The sequence below is a fragment of the Bos mutus genome, chromosome 11 (assembly GCF_027580195.1).
Source record: "Bos mutus isolate GX-2022 chromosome 11, NWIPB_WYAK_1.1, whole genome shotgun sequence".
In the NCBI taxonomy this organism is placed as follows: Eukaryota; Metazoa; Chordata; class Mammalia; order Artiodactyla; family Bovidae; genus Bos; species Bos mutus.
Window position 1 is genome coordinate 42,715,415 of NC_091627.1, and position 25,023 is coordinate 42,740,437.

Here is a 25,023-nt window from a genome sequence, read left to right on the forward strand (position 1 = left end):
TCATCTGCATATCTGAGGTTATTGATATTTCTCCCGGCAATTTTGATTACAGCTTGTGTTTCTTCCAGCCCAGCGTTTCTCATGATGTACTCTGCATAGAAGTTAAATAAACAGGGTGACAATATACAGCCTTGACGTACTCCTTTTCCTATTTGGAACCAGTCTGTTGTTCCATGTCCTGTTCTAACTGTTGCTTCCTGACCTGCATATAGGTTTCTCAAGAGGCAGATCAGGTGGTCTGGTATTCCCATCTCTTTCAGAATTTTCCAGTTTATTGTGATCCACACAGTCAAAGGCTTTGGCATTGATATGCAGATGATACTACTCTAATGGCAAAAAGTGAAGAGGATCTAAAGAGCCTCTTGATAAGGGTGAGAGAGGAGAGTGAAAAAGTTGGCTTAAAACTCAACATTGAAAAAACTAAAATCATGGCATCTGGTCCCATCATTTCATGCAAGTACATGGGGAAAAAGTTGAAAGAGTGGCAGATTTTATTTTCTTGGACTCCAAAATCACTGTGGATGGTGTTTGCAATCATGAATTAAAAGAAGCTTGCTCCTTGAAAGAAAAGCTATGACAAACCTAGATAGCATATTAAAAAGCAGAGACATCACTTTGCCAACAAAGGCCCATATAGTCAAAGCTATGGCTTTTCCAGTAGTCATGTAGGACTTGGACCATAAAGAAGGCTGAGCACTGAAGAACTGATGCATTCGAATTGTGCTGGAGAAGACTCTTGAGAGTCCCTTCAACAGTAAGGAGATCCAACCAGTCAGTCCCAAAGGAAATCAATCCTGAATATTCACTGTAAGGACTGATGCTGAAACTGAAGCTCCAATTCTTTGGCCACCTGATGCCAAGAGCTGACTCATTGGAAATGACCCTGATGCTGGGAAAGACTGAGGGCAGGAGGAGAAGAGGGCAACAGAAGATGAGATGGTTGGATGGCATCACTGACTAAATGAACATGAGTTTGAGCAAACCCCAGGATATAGTGAAGGACAGGGAAGTCTGGTGTACTGCAGTTCACAGGGTCGCCAAAAGTCAGATATAACTTAGCAAATGAACAACAACAAAACACAGTACCTGGCATGCAGGAAGTGAGAACCAAATGTCTGTTATGAACAAATGAGTCACACAAAATAAGAGTTATAGGTTGACCTCCATTATCTGACATGTCCCCTAACAACATTTATGACCATCGAGGTGAGCCCAGGAGACAGTCTTACTGCCATCTCAAACTAGACCAGTTAGACAAATTGAAGAAAAATGATGGAACTGGTTCAAGTCATGGGACTTACTGGTGCCAGAACTAGAGCAAGTTCTGCTGGTCCACTGTCCTCTTCCCTACACTCACCTTCAAGCCACTCTGTCATTGAGTCTGGTCATTCAGAGACAGCACCACTCCAGATCTTGTTACCCAAACACTAGATGACACTGTCTTTAGTTTGCAAAGTAATTAGAGTCAGTAGTCAGTTCACTCACTTAGTCGTGTCTGACTCTTTGTGACCCCATGAACTGTGGCATGCCAGGCTTCCCTGTCCATCACAAACTCAAGGAGCTTGCTCAAACTCATGTCCATAGAGTTGGTGATGCCATCCAACCATCTCATCCTCTGTTATCCCCCTCTCCTGCTTCCCTAGTAGCTCAGCTGGTAATTAGAGAAATGGTCCTTAAAACATCCTCCTACAAAATAAGGGAATCCTACTTCAGTTCTGTTAGGTTTCTTTTGTTTTGATTTTAATGACTATCAGAGGGCAGGGAATGTTTTGTTTGTTGTTCTACCTAGGGATTGTAGATTTCTCAACTTCCTTTCAAGAGGAAGTTGGTCCAAACCTACAACTAGGAACCCTACATGAAGACTCAACACTGCTATTTAAAGCAATTAGAATGAAGGTAGTCTTTCATTTCAGTCAGCACCTTGCTGGAGACCTAGTCTCTCAGTCTTATGGTCTCACAATTAATTTGTTGGTACAGTTAATCTAAATGAAGAGGAGGAATTTGCTCTCATGCCTACCAATCCATATTAGAAAAATCTATGAGGGTCAATACCCTGGAGTATCCCCCTAAAAGCCTCTAAACGGGGAGGGGTCTATAAAAAGAACACAGGCTACAAAGGCTCCTCCATCTGCCATCCAGGTGAGCCTCAGTTCAGTTCAGTTCAGTTCAGTCGCTCAGTCGTGTCTGACTCTTTGCAACTCCATGAATCGCAGCATGCCAGGCCTCCCTGTCCATCACCAACTCCCGGAGTTCACCCAGACTCACATCCATCGAGTCAGTGATGCCATCCAGCCATCTCATCTTTTGTCATCCCTTTCTCCTCCTGCCCCCAATCCCTCCCAGCTTCAGAGTCTTTTCCAATGAGTCAGCTCTTCGCATGAGGTGGCCAAAGTACTAGAGTTTCAGCTTTAGCATCAGTCCTTCCAATGAACACCCAGAACTGATCTCCTTTAGAATGGACTGGTTGGATCTCCTTGTAGTCCAAGGGACTCCCAAGAGTCTTCTCCAACACCACAGTTCAAAAGCATCAATTCTTCAGCGCTCAGCTTTCTTCACAGTCCAACTCTCACACCCATACATGACCACTGGAAAAACCACAGCCTTGACTAGACGGACCTTTGTTGGCAAAGTAATATCTCTGCTTTTGAATATGCTATCTAGGTTGGTCATAACTTTTCTTCCAAGGAGTAAGCGTCTTTTAATTTCATGGCTGCAATCACCATCTGCAGTGATTTTGGAGCCCAAAAAAATAAAGTCTGACACTGTTTCCACTGTTTCCCCATCTATTAGCCATGAAGTGATGGGGCAGGATGCCATGATCTTCATTTTCTGAATGTTGAGTTTTGCCAACTTTTTCACTCTCCTCTTTCACCTTCATCAAGAGGCTTTTTAGTTCCTCTTCACTTTCTGCCATAAGGGTGGTGTCATCTGCATATCTGAGGTTATTGATATTTCTCACGGCAATCTTGATTCCAGCTTGTGCTTCTTCCAGCCCAGCGTTTCTCATGATGTACTCTGCATATAAGTTAAATAAGCAGGGTGACAATATACAGCTTTGACGTACTCAGGTGAGCCTACACACGACTTAACCTCTTCAAGCAAAGCAGTCTCATCTGTACAACAGAGAGGAAATAGCACCTACCTCATAATGTTGTTGTGAGGATTAAGTGAGAAATAAATCTAATTCACCTAGCACAGTGCCCAACATGTTTCTTATGGTCTTCATTATCACAGCCAAACAAGAATAAAAACCCCTGTACTCAAGTATGGGGTCTCCATCAGTGCTGCCATTTCCAGCTATCTACAAAGTAATTACGCCAGTCCTCATGGGTACTCCTTGGAAGGAAAGTTATGACCAACCTAGATAGCATATTCAAAAGCAGAGACATTACTTTGCCAACAGAGGTCTGTCTAGTCAAGGCTGTGGTTTTTCCAGTGGTCATGTATGGATGTGAGAGTTGGACTGTGAAGAAAGCTGAACGCTGAAGAATTGATGCTTTTGAACTGTGGTGTTGGAGAAGACTCTTGAGAGTCCCTTGGACTACAAGGAGATCCAACCAGTCCATTCTAAAGGAGATCAGTTCTGGGTGTTCATTGGAAGGACTGATGCTAAAGCTGAAACTCCAGTACTTTGGCCACTTCTTGCGAAGAGTTGACTCATTGGAAAAGACTCTGAAGCTGGGAGGGATTGGGGGCAGGAGGAGAAGGGGACGACAGAGGATGAGATGGCTGGATGGCATCACCGACTCGATGGACATGAGTTTGGGTAAACTCTGGGAGTTGGTGATGGACAGGGAGGCCTGGCATGCTGCGATTCATGGGGTCACAAAGAGTCAGACACGACTGAGTGACTGAACAGAACTCATGGGTTTCATCTGTTCACCTAGAGAACTGTCCATGTTGTAATATAGAATAGGCTATTCTAATATACAATAGGCTATTTGCATGTTCCCAGGATGAGCTCCTGTTTCATTGTTCTGCATAGCCCCTAAAACTTTGACATGGCAGCCCTGAATCTTGCCTCTATGATGAAACTTTTTTATAGTTCTGGTGTCTGACTGACTTTTGACCTGCTTAGTCATAGAGTCTAAGTTTGTTTACTTCCATGGGTCACTGAGGATATAACTGGAAAAATAGCTGTGGTGATGGTTTGCTGGACTTTTAGGCTAAATTCAGATAGAGGATACCTAAAAATCTCCATTTGGCTCCAGGGAATCTAGGATCCCCTGCTGCTGCTGCTGCTCTTACGTCGCTTTAGTCGTGTCCGACTCTGTGTGACCCCATAGATGGCAGCCCACCAGGCTTCCCGTCCCTGGGATTCTCCAGGCAAGAACACTGGAGTGGGTTGCCATTTCCTTCTCCAATGCATGAAAGTGAAAAGTGAAAGTGAAGTCGCTCAGTCATGTCCAACTCTAGCGACCCCATGGACTGCAGCCTACCAGGCTCCTCCATCCATGGATTTTCCAGGCAAGAGTACTGGAGTGGGGTGCCATTGCCTTCTCTGGATCCCCTAGAACTCCAAAAAGAAGGGAGACACCAGATCACCCCCAAAAGCAATGGCAGCCCCTTCTTTATCCTGGGTGTGGGAAACTCCCAAGGCAGTCAAGAAGGAAATATCTCATTTGGCCCAGCAGGAACTGGCTAGTCTTGACCTCCAGAGGGAAAAATTGCTAGAAAGACAGGCAAGTTTGTGTGCTTGGTCTTGGCTGGCCATGAGTACCAGATCTCTAGGAATCCCCTCTTCTCAGTGCATCTCATAGCCTCGGAAATCCACCCCAGGTGCACACCACTAGAGATGGCAGCCAGGTGGTCTTTACCTCTCCGGACTTTTAGGGAGAAGCCAAAAAGCTGCCAGCAGCATCTGTTTGTTCTCTTGTCTGACAACTCCTCCCCCTGCTCTCCTCCCAGAGTTGGGTTTATTCTCAGCAAGGAACTGATGACTGCAATGAGAGCTCACAGCCAACCAACAAATCAAGTTCAGAGGTTCACACTTCAATTCCTCTTGCCCTGTGACCTTGGCAATCTGGGGAACCCTCTAGTCAGCCCACTTTTCTCTTGTGCCTGCACCTCTGCTCATATGCTTCCTTGTCCTCCACTGCCCAATCTCAACTCCTTCCTTCTCTCCCTTTCTAAACAAATCCTGGAAGCAAGACAAAAAACAGCAATCCAAAAACCAGAAATACAATGTTACTCACACACTCACAGATACTTCATAATAATTTTGTAAGACAATACTTTAAACATGAGCTCCTTGGAGGCAAGACACATCCACTGTAAAGAATCTAATCCAAAGACCCAAAACAAACCTATAAGATTGAAAAGTTCATACTGTTTCTTATGAAAGCAAGATCAGAAAGGGCCTGAGTCACATGTACCTCTGTTTGACTTGCATCAGGAGAGCTGACAACCTGAAGCTGTTGTGTGGTGGCTATCACAGCAGGCCAGTGATAGTTTCTCTGTTTTGTCTCTTTTGTCAGTGAGATAAAGATCAGCATCAGTGCCTCCCATTCAGAAGCCCGTCCAGGACTCACCATAAGCGGAGAATCCTCTTTTCCACAAATTTTGTACTATCCAATCACAGAACAAAGGCCGGGGTTCCCATCCTCACTTTCGTTCACTGGGGCAAGGATTCTGCCCACTCCTTACCACTGTCTGATTTCTCACCGAAGGAGTATTTGCAAGTTGAAAGATTTATACTCTGTGAAATATTTAACTTGTCATCAGCCACAGGCGCCAGGCTCCGGGCTGTGCTGGTCAGTTCCGAGAAGGTTCCCTGAGCCTCCCTCATAGGCATGGCCACACTGCTCCCAAGTGGCTCCTGCGGAGAAGCAGGAAGCCAGAGCCAGCTGGGGCTCAATGGTTTTTGAGGCCCACAGGGGCCTGCCTGCTACTAGGAGTCCCCCTGTGTCAACCCAGCCCTAGACCCTCCTAGCACCCCTCACAGTGGAGAACTCTGCAGCTCCAGAAAGGCCCTCTGTCGTGGCACAGGGAGCACTGCATGTCTTTAATAAGCCTAAAAAGCTGCATGGCTGCTCTAAACAAAGGAAAACCCAGAATTCAACCTCAACACCAACACAGAGGAGTCTGTTAAGATACAAGGAAGGACTTCCCTTACTTAAAAAAAAAAAAAAATGGTGGCGGGGACAGGGAGGAAGAAAAGGAAAAAGAGGCAAAAGTAACTAGAGACTATAAACAGTATTCTTGCCTGGAGAATCCCAGGGACAGAGGAGCCTGGTGGGCTGCCGTGTATGGGGTCGCACAGAGTCGGACATGACTGAAGCGACTTGGTGGCAGCAGTAGCAGCTTAGGGTTGTTTACACCCCAGAGGCAGCTCCTTACTTCTTATGAATCTACTTAGGGTAGTTTATGAAGGTAAATCAGTCTTAATAAGTAAAATCTCCTTCAAGCTCATCCTTTTCTCAACAATTAAAAATACAATCTATCTTTATAATTAGTGTCCCCATAACATTGATTGTTACTGCTCCCTCCAAAAGGGATGGACCCTTGTTTCCAGTCCTGTGATCGGCTGTGCTCAAAGTTTAGAACAATATCATTAACTCTCAGTTGATAGGGTAAGCTTGGTAAGAGAGCAAAAACAAGACACGTCCCCCCCCAAAAAAAATCCTCAGGGATACCAGGCAGCCCTTCTGATTCCTGAATCACCTGGGGAACTCTTTTTTTTCAGGAGTGGGGGGAATTTATAATGTTGGGTTAGTGAATCAGCTATACATGTATCTTTTTTTGGATTTCCTTCCCATTGAGGTCTCCACAGAGCATTAAGAATTCCCTGGGCTATATATATAGTAGGGTCTCATTAGTTATCTATTTTATACGTAGTATCAATAGGGTATATATGTCAACCCCAATCTCTCAATTCATCCCATCCCCCCTTTATGCCCTCCGTATCCATATCTTTGTTCTCTTTGTGTCTTTATTTCTACTTCATTTAAGATCATCTGTACCAATTTTTTCAGATTCCACATATATGCATTCATATATTGGATTTGTTTTTCTCTTTCTGATTTAACTTCCTTCTGTATAACACTCTCTATCTTAAAGCCTAGGCCCAACTCCAGACTAACTCAATCAGAGCCTCTGCAGGGGACTTTCCCTGATGGTTCTGCTTCCAATGCAGGGAACAGCGGGTTCCATCCCTGGTGGGGAAACTAAGACCCCACATACCATGTGGTGGATCCAAAAGATAAAATTTTAAAAAAGTAAAAAACACCCCTCTGCAGGTGCACCGAGGCAGGCATCGGTGTCTTTCTGCAGCTTTGCAGACAAAGCTGAGAACCACTCTCCTGAACCTAGAACCTTCATCCTAACCACACAGAAGAATCTCTGAGGGAAACAGTCATCCTTTCCCCCCACCCCACCCCAAACCCACCCAATCGCAGTCTCTGTTGATGGCACCCCAGGGTTTTGTTCAGAAGCTCGCAGACGATTCTGAAGTTATATTTGATTAAAAGATCTCATTTTTATTACAAAAACGCATTCACAGAAAAGGTAGAGAATAAAGACGTAAAAAAGAAACACACCTTACACACGAATAATCCCAAATACACACGAATAATCCCAAATCCAACCTTCCAAAAATAATCACAGTTAATTATTTAGCTGAGGGAAAGATCGGGATGGGAAGGGCAAGCAATTGAGGGAATGTGCGAATAAAGGGAGATGTACTCACAGGCCCCGAAATCAAAGCCCGTGTCCGCTTCCTAAACTTTCTCCATGTGGTTCTGGAGCTAAGACGCTGCAGCGCCTCGGCATCAGGCAACGCACACTGGAGCGCAGTCACGTGCAGGATCACGCACACAGTCACGTTCAGTCACGTGCCCAGAGGCACGCACGTTTGCAGGCACGTGCACACGCACCCTGCATTGAAGGAGGCCTGAGGAGACTGCATCACCCTTCTCATCACCACGAAGCCGCTGTGTAATTTCATCTTGTGGGTGCCTAAGTTAGAAACATTTTGCTTACCAAACCAGATTTATGGAGTGACAATTACCTCATCTGGCCATTTTTTTAAATTAATCATGGATTTATGTAACTCCTAATCAAAGCTGCTTTTCAGAACAAAGCAACCCAGGCCCAGCACCAAGATGTTGTTATGCCCTCCTACAGGGGAAAAAAGAAAGATGTTTATTGAGCCTAAGCAATTTATCTTAGGTTTTAATGTAAGAAATTTGAAATACTAAAATACAGGAAGCCTGTCACCACCATTGAGAGCCCAAGGATATTTGAGAAGGAAAAGGAAACAAGATGAATAACAAATTTCCCTAGGGCAGTAAGTTAAAAAGGAGAGGGGAGGCATAAGGGCAGGATTCCACCGTAAAGCTGCAATTGTTAGGAATTTGATTCTGCCAATAATCATGCATGAATCCTTGTGCAAATCAAAATATCATCTCTCATCTTCCCATTTGTTCCCATTTGTAAAATTGGATCAAATTTAAGGCAGGGTTTCCCTGATAGCTCAGTTAGTAAAGAATCCACCTGCAATGCAGGAGATCCCAGTTAGATTCCCGAGTCGGGAAGATCTGCTGGAGAAGGGATAGGCTACCCACTCCAGTATTGTTGGGCTTCCCTTGTGGCTCAGATGGTAAAGAATCCACCTGCAACGCGGGAGACCTGGGTTCCATCCCTGGGTTGGGAAGATCCCTTGGAGAAGAGAAAGGCTACCCACTCCAGTATTCTGGCTTGGAGAATTCAATGGACTGTACAGTCCATGGGGTGGCAAAGAGTCCAACAAGACTGAGCAACTTTCAGTTTCTCAATGTTGACACTATTAACCTCTTGGGCAGGAAACTCCTCTGTTGGGGGCTGGGCAGAGGAGCGTCCTGTGCTTTGTAAGATGTTAAGCCCTGTCCCTGGCTCCATCCCCAAGATGTCAATAGTACACACTCCCTCCTGCCCAAGTTGTGACAGTCAAAAACGTCTCCAGAGATTGCAAGATATCCCATGAGGGACAAAATCAACCATGCTTGACAACCACTTGTCTAGGGTAATTCTGAAAGTCTCTTTACTTTCAAAAATTCATAAAGTATGTGGGAAAACAAATTTGATATATCAGGGACGGAGCTTGTAGAAAGCCGAAGATGAGAACATGTAGACTTATCTGTAAAGCAGAGCTTTTCAAGCTTGGCTGAACATTAGAATCACCTGAGGAGCTTTTCAACTTTCCAGTCTCCCAAAGTCAAACCCATGGCTGATTAAATCAGAACTCTGGGGGTTGAACAGCATTCAGATGTTGTCAGTGGGTGGTAGTTTGAGAATCAGTAGAGGAGTGACAGAAATAACAATGTCTGTTTATCATTTCTTATGATTCTGATAAAACTTTATTTCAGTCAGCAAGAAAATCAAAACCCCAGTCTAGGCTGGCATTTTGCAAAGCACTGGGAAACATCATCTTAAAGCAGGCCAATCTCAAGTTTTCACTTTCAAGGAAATCTATACCCACTTCCTGGATAAATACTTGGGCAACCAGAGACTCAAAGCCAAAAAGCTCAGTGTCTGTGAAAACTGTGCAGCCATTCATCCTAGGAATCTTCCTGTCCCTGCATCAGGGACCTGAGACCACACCCACCATTCTGTCTAAACCATGAAGGTCAATTGCATTAACCCTGTTCATCAGAGATTACCTGTTCCAGCTTATCAAGTAAATGACAGTCGTATCAAAAGAAAATGTGTGCACTCCCTGTAAGAGGAAGATACACCCTATACATGAGTATAGCGTGTATAGGGTATACATGAGATGACTCTGTGTGAAATCAGTTTGTATGGCAGGGATTGAAAGAAGCCTAGAGATGCAACCAATGAGGCAAAGCCACTACTAACTGGATTGAAGATGAAATGTGACATAGGCAGTTCGAAGGGACCACTGTAAAGCGACTGAAGACTCCTCAACCATTTCCTGGGGATTCTGTGCTGATTAAGTTGGTACACTACAAAGTGCCCACAGTTACCTAAGAAGAAAGGGAAAGGATGCAATCCTATTTACTGTGATTTTTGTTATGTTGTTACCAAAAAATAGCCAAAATTTATTAAACACTTGCTCTGTGCTGGACACTGTGCTAAGCATTTCATATATGTTATTTCACTTAATCCTCACAACAACCTAATTAGATTGATATTATAATGAATAATTATTATTATCCCTGGCATAACTGAGGAAGCTGAGGCTTAGAGAGCCTCCAGCAGTCACAAGAGTGGAAATTAAAACCTAGGCAGTCTGACTACAGAGACTAAATTCTTGAGCATCATGTAATATAGCCTCATGAGTTTTTATTCATTGGTGAGATCATGAAACTAATGCTTTGCATAGCAGTCTTTCAATCACGGATTTCAAAATACTTTCACAGCATACAGTAGATGGGCTTATGCCTCGATATGATCCCAATGGATAAATGGTATACCCATGTTCTCCAGAATGACTTCAGAACACCTAAACAGAATCACCTGCAAAGCTGATTTAAATGCATAGTACTGGGCCCCATCTTTCACCTACCAAATCAAAATATGGGGTGTGAAGAAGCCACGGTGGGAATCTACATTGTGAACTAGCTCCCCAGGTGATGTTTTTGCCCATCAAAGCTTGAGAACCATTCCCCTAGGACAGGCACACTTCTGCATCTAAAAAGCACAGTCTTGTGCCTGTGGAACTTAAAGAAAGAATATTTATATCTTCAGAATTATAAAATAAGACACTGCAAATGTCAATTTTAAGAGCCAGAAGATTCCCAGGAAGGCAGTGCCCTTAAAGATCCCTGGATGTATTTTAACATACTCAATTTAAGAAATAAACCTACTTCCCGGAATATATCATACTTTGCGCTGAGAATCTGCCTTCCTCTGGAGACCAGAAATCTGCTTTATTAATATCACTTAAGCTATTACTGAAAGCCTTCACACAGATACACCCCCAACACATACACACACACCTCTACACAAATTTGAGTAAACACAATGTAACCAGAAAATGAAACTGCTCTCAAATAACCATTATGACTTTTCTTATATGCTCACATTACAGTAAAATTCAGAGTGAGAGCTATCAGTGGAGATGGAAATTACAGACCATGCATTTCTCTGCAAGATATGAGCCCTTAAGGGCTGTGATGGTGAATTATTCCTCTCTGTATTTCCAGTTTCAAGCACATAGTAGGCAATTAATCCAGTCTTGTGTTGAGGGGGGAAAAAAAGGAAGAAAGGAAACTTCAAATGAATCAGTGAGAATCAATTCCCCAATGAGAAAAAGCTTTATAGGCCATCTCTCCACCAACACAGCTTTTGGCCAGGATTGCCTTCTGAATACAAGAGAACTTGAGAGACTTTTCTCTAACCAACTAACTTCGAGTAACACATCTTCAAATCTTCAAAGAGTAGCTCTTTGTAGCAGTAAATAATTACCCCAACTTCTTCAGCATTCACATACAACCCGAAGTAAATCTCAAAGTGAAAAATGAAAGCCAGAATAAAACATGTTGAAGAAGGAAGAGAGAGAGAGAAGATAGATTATCATTAAAAAAAAAAAAAAAACACACACAATAACAGTATACAACACACCAGGGGTTGGGAAAATATCATTTTGCTGTAAATTTTCATTTTACAGCAAAGATTATGTTGAGCATTGCTTCATTCTGCTATTCATGAATTTCATATTCTTTCTTGCATTAAAACATATTTATGCTGCTGCTTCATTCCCTCCAGTGCCTGTACAACATGAATATTCACAGAGCCCCTATAGACTGCAAATGTGTACACACACACACACACACAGATGCACACACACCTACATCACACCCAAATGTCTGCCTCTTGATCCCTAGGAACTCATATGGTTGGAAAATTTCCAAACGTTTGCCAAACAAATGCTAGGGATGCTACTACTCCAACAGCATCAGGAGAATTCATGTGTGGGGTTTGTTTCCAGCCCCTAGAATAATTCTGAGTTAATATATTCAGAACATCTTACTCAGACTTCCTCACTGTCACATCAAATCTTGAACATTCAGACCTTTAAGAGACCCTAGAATCATCTGCTTCCAAATCCCTCATTTTATGCACAAGGAAATCAAGCTCCAAGTGAAACTGCTTGCCCGTAATCAGATGATAAGTTGGTGCCTGAACGTCCAATCCAGTTGTCTCTCTACTATACCATATTGGGACCAATATTTTGCACTTAATAGATAGCTAGCTGGCAGTTCAACAAGAAAATTCATCTAGCGTCCTCTTGGTAATGACTGCAAGATCTAAATTCAATTTCTATAAATAATTGCCAATTTTTGTTATAGTTCCTGAAGAATGCTGGACTCCAATAATCAATATTATAATAAATGAGTTCTAGCTCTTCTTTTTTGTTAACGTCTTTTTTAAGTGCTAGTGGCTAATGGAATAAAAGAGAAAAGAGACTGTAAGATTCACAAAATCGACAAACTGGATATTCCTGTTGGCCATATGCTTGCTTCATAACCCCAGCCCTGCCTATATTTGAAAAGGCAGTACCCTCTAACACAATGCTGCTCAAGCTTTTCTGTTGCATGAATCAGACAAAATGAAGACAATGATTCAGTAGGTCAGGAGGACTTGAGATTCTGCATTTCCAGCAAGCTCCCAGCTGACTGAAGCTCCTGGTCACAGAACTGCACTCTTGTAGCACCCACAGTGATCCAGGTATCAACACCATGACAGCAAACCAGATGGCAAAGGGTAAAACCAGTGAGCAAGTCCTGAAAGCAGAGCTGACAGTGCAGAGCAGAACTGACCAACAAGTTAGTTACCCGCTAATAAAATAATGTCCTCTGAACCTTAAGTCTACCTTATCTAGATGTCAATGTTGGAAAAGGCTCCCATGTCATCATCATTCAATGGAGGTTAAGTTGCACTTACTCAGACTCATCTCTGACAGATTAATCTGGAAGCATAAAAGGCAGGTTAGATTCTAATTCTCTGTATTAACACTCAGGAACAAGGAACAAATGAAACCAGAGCACTTTCAGTTGCTTATAAATAACTTCCCTGCCAAGTACAGGGAAATGAATTCAACCAGGAGAATGTATCCCTGAGTCCAGCTGTCTCCTTAGGTTACTGAACGAACCAAACCATCACATCTAAAAACCTTCCTTGGAAAATAGGTTTTGTGCCAGGAGGACATTTATTTCAAAAAATCAAATGGGCAACTTAATTTCAACCTTTCTGATTAAGCAGATCCTAGCTATTCTATGAACATGCTTCCAACCTTTCCCCAAGGGAATTGAGTGGTAACATGGAGAGCATGACCGTTTATTTGGCTTAAGGAACACATTAATTTATCTGGTTTATAGAATTTAAACATCTGACGAATGACAGTGGGGTTGATTTTATTCATCAGCTAATTGCTTTGCCACCTGGAGCTGAAGCTTTATATATGCAGCTTATAAAAGATCTGAAAAGGATCTCAATTATTCTTTAATTTGTTCCTTGAATATAAAGTAGGAAAATCTGGCTTAATCAAACATTGTCTCAATTCTACTGGGATATGTCTAGTTACCTTTTAACAAGGTAAGCTTTCATTTAATCATATGATATGATAATTCCCCACTTTCAAGCCAAGTAGCCTCTTAGTTACAATCAATTTTCCACTGAAAAAATAAACATTGTCTCTTTACTGAAATCCCAGTAGAGAAAAATAGCCCTTTTTAATGAAACTTACTGCTAATACAACCACACGAGGAATTTCTGTGTACGAATCCATTAAACCTCCTAATTTGACATTGCTAGTAAATTGCAGAATCGAATGAGTTCCATGAACAGTTTTCTATGTGCACATGGCCATTCTTGGCACACATGGAAGAAATGGATAATAAGTGCACACGCACACGTGTGCATACACACGAACACACACACACAGCATTACTGGAACCTATTAAGTCTCACTTAAATGTTTTAATCAAGTTGAATTCTACAGTTTATCTGAGGGAGGAAAAAAGAGGAGAAACTAGCAGTCATGCAATTTCTTTAATTGTACCAAGTGAATCTGAAATGCCAGTGTGTGATAGAAGAAGCTAGAAATCCCAAGGCAAAAAAGCAATAACAGACAGGCAACTGGGATATCCCTTGAAATGTAGCCTTGAAATAAGCTGAAGGTTAAAACTACAATGCCATTATTTTAATGAGCCAAGATCTTGTGGGTTTAAAGCCAAGTATTTGGCCCCTGCTGTACCAAGTTTACCTTCCTCATCTCTTAGATGCCACACAGCTAACTTCCAGGGAGTGGCAGTCAGGGAGAACTGGGGGCCAGGCACTGCACAGGCTTCCTGGAGGATATCAGGTCATCAATGAGCACCTTGTCTAAGAAGAAAGGGAGTGTCCAGGGCCTAAGGCAGGTGAGTGGCAGAGGTACAGACAGGTGGCAAAGGACACATTGTCATTGAGGTCAAGGACTTGAGTTCAAGGCAGAGCAGGTCCCTGGTTTCCTGAAAGCAAGAAAGAACTCAAAACCCTTAGGGACTATTCTGTGTAATGGGACAAGGAACCAAAACAAAACTCAGGCAAGGGGAAATGTCACAAGCTCCCTAATACAGACCTGAATGTAGACAACGGGTCTGACCATAAACAATAATGCAATAAACTAAGAACTGGCACTGAGAAGTTTAGAGTAAAACCAGCCCCCTTTCGTCATCTTCCAAAGCACCTAGAACTGGGCCTTCCTTAAAAGTAGTTTATTTGATAAATAACAATGTGCAGTCCAGTAAAATCTTAAATGTTAGGACTGGAAGAGATCCTAAATAACATCTAATCCATTGTACACATGGACAACATGAGTCTCCCAGATGTCTAGAGCTAGGATAGCCTAAAAGATAAGAGCTCAGACTCTAAAATCCAAACTCTAACCTATATATAACCTATATACAACTCACTAGGTGTGTTGGCTTTGGGCAGTTTTTGTGCCTCTATAAAAGGAGATAATAATAATAGTACCTGTTCTATAGGATGTTGTGCAAATTACATGAGATAATCTAGAGCCAGCAATTATAATAGTGTCTGGGATGTATAACAACTCAGTAAATGATGCCCTCTATTTTATCATCATCATCATCATCATCATAACATCATCATCACTGTTATGAACTGAATGTTTTTCCCCCAAAATCTGCATGTTGAAGTCTGAACCCCTCGATGTGACTATCACTGGAGATAAAGCTTTTAAAGAGATAATTAAGGTTACATGACAAAAATAGTATGGGGGTTCCTCAAAAAATTAAAATATATAGAGCTAAAGGATCCAGCAGTCCTCTTCTGGGTATATATCCAAAGGAAATGAAGTCACTGTCCTGAGATATATCCTCCCCCATGTTCACAGCAGCAGTATTCACAGTAGATAAATATGGAAACAACCTTTGTGTCCATCAATGGATGAATGAAGAAAATGTGATATTACATACAATGAAATATTATTTAGCCCCAATGAAGAAGCAAACCCTGCCTTTTGTGGCAACATGGAAAGAGCTTGAGGGCATTATACTAATAAGCTAGGCAGAGAAAGACAAATACTGTATATTCCCACTCATATGTGGAATCTGAAAAAGCCAAACTCAAAGAAATGAATAGAATGGTGGTTGCTAGGTGCTTGGGATGGAGAGAGGGAGCTGGGAGAAATAGGATGATGTTGATCCAAGGGTACAAACTTACAGTATAAGACAAATAAGTTCTGGGGATCTAATGTACAGCTTGGTAACTGATTAACAGAACTTCATTAAATACTTGACAGTTGTTATGAAAGTAGCTCATAAAAGTTATCACCACACATACGAAAAATCGTTATGTGAGGGGACAGAAGTGTTAACTAACCTGTTGTGGTAATCACTTCAAAATTTATACATCTATCAAATCATCCCATTGTATATCTTAAACTTAGATATGTTGTTTATCAGTAATGTCTCACAATAACTGGAAAATAAGTAGAAGTGCCGCGGCTGCAACGGACAGCGCAAAAGCGCGGCCCAGAGGAGCTACCCCACGCCCAAGGTCAGGGGTGGCGACCCAGAGCACCAGGCTGCGATGGCGCAGGAGCCGCTCCATTTTTTGGGCTCCAAAATCACTGTAGATGGTGACTGCAGCCATGAAATTAAAAGATGCTTACTCCTTGGAAAGAAAGTTATGACCAACCTAGATAGCATATTCAAAAGCAGAGACATTACTTTGCCAACAAAGGTCCGTCTAGTCAAGGCTGTGGTTTTTCCAGTGGTCATGTATGGATGTGAGAGTTGGACTGTGAAGAAAGCTGAGCACCAAAGAATTGATGCTTTTGAAGTGTGGTGTTGGAGAAGACGCTTGAGAGTCCCTTGGACTGCAAGGAGATCCAACCAGTCCATTCTAAAGAGACCAGTCCTGGGTGTTCATTGGAAGGACTGATGCTAAAGCTGAAACTCCAATATTTTGGCCACCTCATGCGAAGAGTTGACTCATTGGAAAAGACTCTGATGCTGGGAGGGATTGGGGGCAGGAGGAGAAGGGGACAACAGAGGATGAGATGGCTGGATGACATCACCGACTCGATGGATATGAGTTTGGGTAAACTCCGGGAGTTGGTGATGGACAGGGAGGCCTGGCATGCTGCAATTCATGGGGTCACAGAGAGTCGGACACAACTGAGTGACTGAACTGAACTGAACTGAACTGGAAAATAGTTATAAACCTTTACAGATAAAAATTTTGTGCTCTCTGGAATCTGCTGCAGGTTAATTCTTGAAAGAGATTATGGTGAGTTGATACTTTCTGAGGCAAGGTGATAGATACATAGGAGTTGTTTTTCTATTATTTCTGTTTTTTTAGATTTTTTAATTCAAAGCAAAATTTTAATTAAAATAGTATACTCAGTTCATTGTTAACATTACAATACTTAAAAAATAAAACAGTACAAAAATTTTAAATGTTAAATGATGTCATATGGATGCACCCTAATCCATTATGACTGGTGTCCTTATAGGAGGAGGGAAATACACCAGGGAGCACACACATAGAAAAAGACCATGTGAGGATACAGCATAAGGTGACCAGCTGTAAGCCAAAGAGAGTGGTCTTAGGAGATACCCTCACTACCAAAACCTTGATCTTTCAGCCTCTAGAACGGTGAGAAATAAGTTCCTGTTGTTTCAGCCACCCAGTCTGCAACATTTTGATATGGCCGCCCTAATAGTCTCTATCATTATTATCCGGGCCAAGTCACACTGCCAGCCAAAGGCAGTGGCAGGAGGAGGACCCAGCCTCTCTATGCTCTTCCCATCAATTTCCCCTCTCACGTTTTTGCTCCAAATTCCCTATTGGGTTTCTTATCCTAAAACACTAGTTCCTTATCCAGTTATAAGAGACTAAGATATTAGTCAAGAAAATATTGAAAGTATAAGAAACAGGAAACTCTGAAAGAAAATCAAGGGTCTCTGTCTCACGGAAGGAAGAAAGTTCTGAAGTGTACACCCTCCGCCTAGCCTGCCACAACCCAGTACGCTCAGCAGATCCAAAGTGGCTATATTGAGGAACCCAGAGGCCAAGGGCCCCCAGGTAACAGGCTGGATCCAATGCACAGGTGATATCTCCTCACCAGAGCAGGATTATCCCAAGGAACCTGACTGGACCTTGATCCATGACCAGACTTCAGCTCACCTCAGTGGCTGCCACAATCGTCTTGCATTTCTGCCCCACCTGAAGCACCATACATACAGGTGAAAAAAACTCCAAATGGTGACAGGGCATATTTGTTCCACAATATGTTATGGAATATATTCCACAGTATGTCACCATATGTCCAAATGATGACAGGGCATATTTGTTCCACAAGCAGTTTTGCCCCCTTTATAAAATGAATAGAATCAGTCTTCAAGGTTTCCAGTCCCATTGATTGAAAAATAGGATGTACAACCCATTTAAAATCCACCAGAGCATACAGAATGAGATGGTTGAATAGCATCACCCACTCAATGGACATGAGTTTGTGCAAGCTCCAGGAGATAGTGAAGAACAGGGAAGCCTGACGTGCTGCGATCCACGGGGTCTCAAAGAGTTGCCCACAACTGAGCGACTGAACAACAACAAAGGACATACAGAATGGATAAACAACAAGATCCTACTGCGTAGCCCAGGGAATTATATTTAATCAGATCAGATCAGATCAGTCGCTCAGTCGTGTCTGACTCTTTGCGACCCCATGAATCACAGCACGCCAGGCCTCCCTGTCCATCACCAACTCCCGGAGTTCACTAAAAAAATATATATATATAACTGAATCACTTTGCTATGCAGCAGAAATTAACACAACATTTTAATGCAACTGTGAAAGTGGGCTTTCCTGGTGGTTCAGATGGTAAAGAATCCGCCTGTGAGGCAGGAGACCCAGGTTCGATCCCTGGCACGAAGATCCCCTGGAGAAGAGAATGGCTACCCATTCCAGTATTCTTGCCTGGAGAATTCCCAAGGACAGAGAAGCCTGGTGTGCTACAGTCCGTGGGGCTGCAAATAGTCAGGTACAACTAACATTGTCACTTGTTTTCACTTAAAAAAATTCCACCAAAAATCAACAAATGGTGCTGGTACAACTACATAATCATGTGCAAAAGAATGAAGCTAGACCCTTACCTCACACTGTACACAAAAATTGAATTGACTCTAAATGAATCAAAGACCAAGATGTAAGTTCTAAAACTATGAAAGTTTTAGGAGAAAACATGGAGATAGAGCTTCAGAACCTCAGATTTGCCAATAGATTCTTAGATGTGACATCAAAAGCACAAGCAACAAAAAGGAAAATAGATCAATTAGGCTTCATAAATATGAAAAGCTTTGTGCATCAAAGGAGGATACTATCAAGAAATGTAAAAGACAATTCACAGAAGGGAAGAAAACATTTTCAAGTCATATATCCAATAGATGATTATGTCTAGAATATATAAAGAACCCTTACAATTCAATAAGAAAAAGACAACTCAATTTAAAAATTGGGAAAAGATTTGAGTAGACATTTTGCTCAAGAAGATATACAAATGGCCAATGAACACATGAAAAGATTATCAGTCTCATTAAATCAACAAGAAAATGTAAATCAATGTCACAATAAGATACTGCTTCACACCTACTGGTGATAATAAAAAAAATATGGACAGCAATAAGTACTGGCAAGCATGTGGAAAATTCTGAAGACTGATACACTATGGGGGCGGGGGGGGTGGACAATACAATAATGTACTTTCTAAGGCAGTCTGTCAGTTCTTCAAATGCTCAAACATACAGTTACCATATGACTCAGCACTTCCATTCCTAGATATATAACCCAAGAAAAATGAAAATATATGTGCACACAGAAACTTGCACACACATGTTGAGGCACTATTATTCATAATAGCCAAAAAGGTGGAAACAACTCAAATATTCATTAACTGATGAATGCATAAACACAGCACAGCATACCCCTGCAGTGGAATATAAATGAAATTAAATATTAAATGAAATGGAAGAAGGAATGAAGTACTGATACATGCTACAAGATGAATGAGCCTTGAAAAATTTGTGTAAATATAAGAAGCCGATGACAAAACCAGATATTATATGATCCCATCTGCTTGAAATGTCCAGAATAAGTAAATCTATAGCAACAAAAAATTGATTAGTGGCTGCCTAGGGCCAGGGGGATAAGAAGTAGGGAGTGGAATTTCCTTTGGGGGTAGTGAAAATGTACTAAAATTGACTGCGATCATAGTTGTGTAACTGTGAATAAAGAGGATTGTACACTATAAATGAGAGAATTGCATGGTATGTGAATTTTATCTCAAGCTGTTCCAAAAAAAAATCCATCAGTCCTCTCAGTGTTCAGATCCCTTTTTCCCAGTATTAAACATTCCATAGTTTGTACTTATTGCCCCAGGAGGTCATTTGTGATGCACAAGTGTGCCTCTATATAGCCTTCCACCTCATGTTCACACTTGCAGTCTTGTGCCTTTGGCCCTCCAGATTCCTGTATAACCACAGTTCTCTTTAACATTCCTCACTAAGGAACATTTTCTTGTCCAGAATTTGATCATCTTTTCCAAGATAACTACTTGATATTTTAATCCTAGATAACAAGTCTGTTTCTAATAAAGCCAGGACGAAAAGGTTAAAGAGATCAAACTTTTATCTGCAGATCTTTTGCTCCAAGCAGACAGATGTCCCAGCTGCAGGTGGCAAATATGTTGCATGAAGAACATACAGCATTTTTCTGTTTCCCTACTTTCAAATACTAACAGTTCTTATATCCAATAATAGACTCTATTTATGAGAATTAAAAACTAAACTGCTGGAGTGGAAGATATGTAAGTAGTCAGTAAGAAAACAGAAAATTAACCTCCCAGCCTATGCTTATAATGAACAATTTCCACACTTGCCAATGGTTAACCATTTCTAAATACTGTGCCTGTTCAAAATTATCTGTCTTTACTGAGCTTCCAAACTCAGTTATTGACTGAACTTTGTGCCAGGGGCATCTGCTCTTTAGCAGTAAACCAGATCATTGTGGTGCCATAAAATATCCCCTTGAATACTTAGTGCAGTTGAAGTAATTCAGCCTCCCTTTGTCAGGCAGAAAAGAGGAATCAAATTAAAACAAAAAACTAAGAAAATAGAATAGGGATTTTGGCTTTTGTTATCTTTTTGTTTTCCTCTCATTTCTCTTAAACATCTCCTTGTTTCACCCCCAAAAATATAACTTCCCTGGAAAAATAATAGAGTGATTTTTCTTTAAAATGAAAAAAAAGGAGACTAGAAACAAATATGCCATCTGTTAACAATGGATATTCTGGATACTGAGAATATGCATACATTTTAATTTTCTTCATTTTAGTTTTCTGTATTTTTAATTGTTCAAAAAAACTTTTTCAATAAACAAAAATTGTAAACATATCCCATGTCTTTCAAAGCTTTGTCATACAACCCCAGTCAAGAAACTACTAATATTTCAATATAATATCCTGGCAGGCTCAGTTCAGTTTACTCATTCAGTCATGTCCCACTCTTTGCAACCCCATGGACAGCAGCAAGCCAGGCCTCCCTGTCCATCACCAACTCCCGGAGCTTGCTCAAACTCATGTCCTTCTAATCGGTGATGCCATCCAACCATCTCATCTGCTGTCATCCCCTTCTCCTCTTTCCCAGCAACAGGGTCTTTTTCAGTGAGTCAGTTCTTTGCATCAGCTGGCCAAAGGATTGGAGTTTCAGCTTCAGCGTCAGTCCTTCCAATGAATATTCAGGACTGATTTCCTTTAGGATGGACTGATTGGATCTCCTCACAGCCCAAGGGGCTCTCAAGAATCTTCTCCAACACCACGGTTCAAAAGCATCAATTCTTTGGCGCTCAGCTTTCTTTATGGTCCAACTCTCACATCCATACAGGACTAATGGAAAAATCATAGCTTTGACTAAATGGGCCTTTGTTGGCAAAATAATATCTCTGCTTTTTAATATGTTGTCTAGGTTGGTCATAGCTTTTCTTCCAAGGAGCAAGGGTCTTTTGATTTCATGGCTACAGTCACCATCTGCAGTGATTTTGGAGTCCAAGAAAATAAAATCTGTCACTGTCTCGTTTCCCCATCTATTTGCCATGAAGTGATGGGACTTTGGCCACCTCATGCGAAGAGTTGACTCGTTGGAAAAGACCCTGATGCTGGGAGGGATTGGGGGCAGGAGGAGAAGGGGACGACAGAGGATGAGATGGCTGGATGGCATCACCGACTCATGAGTTTGGGTGAACTCCGGAAGTTGGTGATGGACAGGAAGGCCTGGCATGCTGTGATTCATGGGGTCGCAGAGTTGGACATGACTGAGCAACTAAACTGAACTGAACTGATGGGAGTGGATGTCATGATCTTAGTTTTTTGAATGTTTAGTTTTAAGTCAACTTTTTCACTCTCCTCTTTCATTTTCATCAAGAGGCTCTTTAGTTCCTCTTCACTTTTGCCATAAGGGTGGTGTCATCTGCATATCTGAGGTCACTGATATTTCTCCCAGCAATCTTGATCCCAGCTTGTGCTTCATCCAGCTCAGCGTTTCTCATGTTGTACTCTGCATATAAGTTAAATAAGCAGGGTGACGGTATACAGCCTTGACATACTCCTTTCCCAATTTGGAACCAGTCTGTTGTTCCATGTCCAGTTCTAACTGTTGCTTCTTGGCTTGCATACAGATTTCTCAAGAGGCAGGTAAGGTGGTCTGGTATTCCTGTCTTTTGAAGAATTTTCCAGTTTGTTGTGATCTACACAGTCAAAAGCTTTGGCATAATCAATAAAGCAGAAGTATTCTGCTTTTTCTAGAATTCTCTTGCTTTTTCTATGATCCTACAGATGTGGGCAATTTGATTTCTGGTTCCTCTGCCTTTTCTAAATCAAGCTTGAACATCTGGAAGTTCATGGTTCATGCATTGCTGAAACCTGGCTTAGAGAATTTTGAGCATTATTTTGCTAGCATGTGGGATGGGTGCAATTGTGCAGTAGTTTGAGCATTCTTTGGCATTGCTTTTCTTTGGGTGGAATGAAAACTGACCTTTTCTAGTCCTGTGGCCACTGCTGAGTTTTCCAAATTTGCTGGCATATTGAGTGCAGCACTTTCACAGCATCATCTTTTAGGATTTGAAATAGCTCAACGGAATTCCATCACCTCCACTAGCTTTGTTCGTAGTGATGCTTCCTAAGGCCCACTTGACTTCTCTTTCCAGGATGTCTGGCTCTAGGTAAGTGGTCACACCATCGTGATTATCGGGGTCCCAAATAAAGAAGAATATGGTAATTTTTCTTCAGAAATCTTTTTGCTACTTTTCAGTAGTCTCTCCTCAACCTACCATCACAGATCTGCTCTCCACTGAAGAATCTATACTCTTCCACATGAGACTCAGAAGTCACCCCTTTGAGATATATTGACATTTTAAAAAATTTTTATTTTGAGATAAATATAGATTCAAAGGAAGTTATGAAGAAATACACAAGCAGGTCCTGTATACCCTTCACCTAACCTTCCCACATATTAACATCTTATATAACTGTTGTGCTATAATGTAATATCAAAATCAGGAAACTGATGGTACAAACCATAGAGCTTGTTCAGATTTCTCCATACATTGGTGTGTGTATGTTAATCTATGCAATTTTATCACATATGTAGCTTAATGTAACTACCACCACAGTCAAGATACACAACTGTCCCATCACCACAAGAACCCCTTCTTAGCCACATTCACCCCCCTCTCCTCACTCTAACACTGCCAACTCTGGCAACCACTCTATTTCCATTTCTTTTTTTTTTTTTTTTTTTTTAATGGCATAATCTCCTTGAGGTTATGCAAGTTTTTGTGTATATGAGTAGTTCTTTTCTTTTCATTGCTGAGTAGTATTCCATAGTATAGATGTACCACAGTTTGTTTAATCATTCACCCACTGAAGGACATTTCTGTAGTTTTCAGTTTGGGGTTATTAATAAATCTTCAGTGAGCATTCCTGCCCAAGTTTCTGAGTGAACATAGTTTTCATTTCTCTGAAACACATGCCCAAGAGTACAAACAGTGTGTTGTATGGTAATTGCATGTTTTATTTTTAAGAAACTGCCAAACTTCTTCAAGAGTGGTTGTATAATTATAATTCCCACCAGCAATGTATGAGTGATCCAATATCCCCACAATCTTGCCAGCATTTGGTGTTATCACTGTATTTTATTTATCACTATTTTTGTTTAATTTTAACCATTCTGATAAGTATATAGTGACATCTCAAGTTTTTAATTTGCATTTCTAATGCCTAATGATGTTGAACCTTTTTTCATGTGCTTGACATCTGTATATCCTTTCCAGAAATGTCCATTAATGTTTTTCCCACTTTTTAAATAGGTTGTCTGGTTTTTTATGTTGAGTTTTGAGAGTTCTTTATATGTTCTAAATATAAGTCAGTTTCAGATATATGACTTGCAAATATTTTCTCCCAGTCTGTAATTTGTCTTTTTCATTCCTAAGAGTGTTTCACAAAGCAAAAATTTTATTATTGAAAAGGTCCAATTTATCAATTTTCCCTTTATGGATTATGCTTTTGATGTCAAGTCTGGGAACTCTTTGCCTAGTTTGAGATCACAAAGATCTCTTCTTATTTTCTTCTAGAAGTTTTACAGTTTTATGTTTCACGTTTAAATCCAATCCATTTGGAGTTAACTTTTGTATAAGGTGTAAGATTTAGCTCAATATCCATTTTTTTTGCATATGGATATCCAACTGAACCAGCACCTTTTATTGAAAGGCTATCCCACCTCCATTATACCATTTTGGTTCCTTTTGTCAATAATTTTAATTGGGCATATTTGTGTGAATTCATTTCTAGTTTCTCCACTCAGTTCCATTGATCTGTTTTTCTATCCCTCTGCAAATACCACACTGTTCCAATTTAGTTATGTAATAATTCTTAATATCAAGAAGAATAATTTCTCCCACTTTATTACTCTTCCTCAAATTGTTTCTGGCCATTAAAGAGCTTTTCCCTTTGTGTATGAATTTTAGCACAAACATATAGTCTACAAAAAGACGTTGCTAAGATTTTGGTAAGAGTTACATTAAACTATAAATCAATATGTCTTCCCTGGTGGCTCAGATGGTAAAGCATCTGCCTGCAATGCAGGAAACCCGGGTTCGATCCCTGGGTTGGGAAGATACCCTGGAGAAGGAAATGGCAATCCACTCCAATACTCTTGCCTGGAAAATTCCACGGACTGAGGAGCCTGGTAGGCTACAGTCCATGGGGTCGCAAAGAGTCGGACATGACTGAGTGACTTCACTTTCACTTTCATAAATCAATATAGAAAGAATTGATAGCTTTTTTGTGTTGAATCTTCTGATCTACAATATGTCTCTGCAAGTATTTTGATCTTCTAGCAACATTTTGTAATTTTCAACATACAAATTCTGCATGTTTTGTTAAATTTATACCTAAGCACTTCATTTCTTGCAGCAGTTGTGCATAGTGCTGTATTTTCTTCATTGCCAGTACAAAGAAATGC